Source organism: Mustela nigripes, chromosome X, assembly GCF_022355385.1.
Source record: "Mustela nigripes isolate SB6536 chromosome X, MUSNIG.SB6536, whole genome shotgun sequence".
Classification (NCBI taxonomy): domain Eukaryota; kingdom Metazoa; phylum Chordata; class Mammalia; order Carnivora; family Mustelidae; genus Mustela; species Mustela nigripes.
This window is the reverse complement of record NC_081575.1, coordinates 42832110-42835504: the sequence shown is the minus strand read 5'-3', so window position 1 is coordinate 42835504 and position 3395 is coordinate 42832110.

Here is a 3395-nt window from a genome sequence, read left to right as displayed (position 1 = left end):
AAAAAGATTTTATTTATTTATGTGTGTGTGTATGTGTGTGTGTGTGTGTGTGAGAGAGAGAGAGAGAGAGAGAGAGAGAGAGAGAAAACAAGCAGGGGGAGGGGAAAAGGGGGAAGCAGACTCTCTGCTGAGCAGGAAGCCCAACCTGGGGCTCCATTCCAGGATTCTGAGGTAATGACCTGAGCTAAAGGTAGATTCTTAACCACTTGATCCACCCAGGTAACCCCCACACTCTCCTGATTATTTAGTTTTTAAAGTAAGTTTCAAAATTAGAAAGTTTAAGGCTTCCAGCTTTCTTCCTTTTAAAGTTGTTTTCACTTTTCTAGATCTGCTGTATTTTCGTATACATTTTAGAATCAACTCGTCAATTCCTGAAAAAAAAAAAAAAAGAGGAGCTGGGATCTTGCTAGGGATTGCATTAAACATACACATCAGTTTGGGAAATATTTCCATCCTAACAATACTAAGTGTTCTGATCCATAAACATGGATTGTCTTTCCTTTTAGGTATCCTTTAATTTCTTTCAATAATATTTGACAGTTTCAAAATATGAGTTTTGTACTCTTTTTTGTTAAATTTATACCTAAGCGTTTTCTTATTTTTGGTGCTAATTTATAAGTAATTGTTTTCTTAATTCCTATTTCAGTTTATTCATTCCTAGGGTATAGAAATACCATGTAATTTTGTGTGTTGATCTTACAAACTTGTTGAACTAGTTTATTAGTTCTAGTGGGTTTTTGTTTTGTTTTGTTTTCATGGAGCCTGATGTGGGGCTTGAATTCATGACCCTGAGATCAAGACTTGAGCTGAGATCAAGATTCAGATGTTTAACAGACTGAGCCACACAGATGCCCCAGTCCTAGTGGTTTTTAATTGATACCTTGGGATTTTTTTATATACATGATAATAGCATCTACAAATAGAGATATTTATAATGTTTCACTCCAATCTGGGTATTTTTTATTAATTTCTTGCTTAATTGCCTGTTTATAACCTCCAGTATAATCTTGAATAAAAGTGGTAAGAGCAGACATCCTTGTTCTTGATCTTAAGGGGACAGATTTCAGCATTTTATCATTAAGTGTAATGTTATCTATGGGTTTTTTCATGGATAACCTTTATCACACCAAGGAATTTCCCCTTTATTCCTAATTTTCTAAATGTTTTATCATGAAAAGATGTTGAATTTTATAAAATGGTTTTTCTGCTTCTATTGAGATGATTATGTGATTAATTGATTTTATTGAGTATGGTATATTACATCATTTTATTTGTAGATGTTAAACCAAGTTTGCATTTCTGGGATAAATCCTATATATATGTATGTATACATATATATATATATATATACACACACACGTATGTATACATATATAAAAATAGACATTTTAAATACATATATGTATATATGTATATGTATATATGTATTTAAAATGTCTATTTTTATATATGTATACATATGTATGTATACGTATACATGTATATGTATACATATGTATATATACGTATATATGTGTGTGTGTGTGTGTGTGTGTATATATATATATATATATATATACACATATATCAGTCAAACCAATTCGGGGACATCAATACCATCCACAGAAGGGGAAAACAATTAAAAGGGAATACCATGAAAAACTGTATGCTAGCCAATTATATTATACATATATATCTGTATTTAAAATGTCTATTTTTAGGGATGATAATAATGATGAATATAGTGCTAACTTCTTTTTTTTTAAATTAATTTATTTATTTTCAGCATAACAGTATTCATTATTTTTGCACCACACCCAGTGCTCCATGCACTTCGTGCCCTCTATAATACCCACCACCTGGTACCCCAACCTCCCACCCCCCCGCCACTTCAAACCCCTCAGATTGTTTTTCAGAGTCCATAGAGAGTCAATTATCATATGGTTTCACTTATTTGTGGAGCATAACAAATAGCATGGAGGACATGGGGAGTTAGAGAGGAGAAGGAGTTAGGGTAAATTGGAAGGGGAATTGAATTATAGTGCTATCTTCTACTCTGTAATTTCACTGTCCAAATATAATATAAAGACCAAGTACATTTCTTTCTAAGGTGTGTGTATGTGTGTCCGTGTGTATTTGTATGTGTGTGTATATTAATAATATGCATTTCTATAGTCAAGATTATGCTTTTTATTAATTTTAAAGCCTAAAATTTTCCTTTAATGTCCTGATGTCTAATGTCCTTTACCCCCAGCTTTATTGAGAAATAATTGACATAAACAAGTAAGTTTAAGGTTCACAATGTTGATTTTATACACATATATTTCAAAATGATTACTACCATAGCATTAGCTAATACCTCCACCCTGTCACATATTTACTTTTTCTTTTTTGTGGTGACATTTAATATCGACTCTTTTAGAAAGAGTAAACTATATAATATAGCATTATTAGCTATACTCATAATGCTGTATATTACATCCCCATAATTTTTTAATCTTATAACTGGAAGTTTGTATATTTTCACACATAGCTCCCCATTTCCCCCATCCCCATCCCCAGCTCCTGGTAACTACCACTCTATTGTTTCTGAGTTCAGCTATTTTAGATTCCACAAATAAATGACGTCACATGATACTAGTCTTTCTCTGACTTATTTCACTTAATATAATGCCCTCAAGTTTCATCTAAATTGTCTCAAATGACAAGATTTCCTTCTTTCTCATGGCTGAATAATATTCCATTGTGTGTGTATATGTGTATGAATATTAGATTGCTTCCATATCTTAGTGATGGTGAATATACTGTAATAAACATGGAACATCTCTTTGAGATACTGTTTTCATTTTCTTTTGTAGCCTGCTTTTTAAAAAAGGAAAGATTCGTTTATTTCAAAGAGAGCAAGAGACAGAGAGAGTGTATACACGTGCACAAGTGGGGCAGGGGGAGAGGGAGAGGAAGAGAGACTCTCAAGCAGACTCCCTGCAGGGCACAGAACCCTTTTGATCTCACAAGCCATGAGATCATGACCCGAGCTGAAATCACCAGATGGTTGCTTCTGACTGAGACACCCAGGCACCCCCAGAGCCCATTTTTTAAAAATTTCACATAATAATAAATATTTTGTCACATGGTTAAAATTATTTTAATGATATGCTTAATATACTATTGTATAGATGTAATTTAAACTCTTCTATTTTTGAGCTTGTGACTTCTTAAGTTTTGATATTATAAATCATACTATAATCTTTGTACATAAATTCTTTTATGCATGTCATTCTGTATTTACAGTTTTGTATCTTGACTTCCCTTAGCATTATGTCAAGAGCATTTCCCATATCATTAAAATTTTTTAAAAACCTAATTTTTAGTAGCTATATAATATTCTACCATATGCATATAATATAATTTATTTA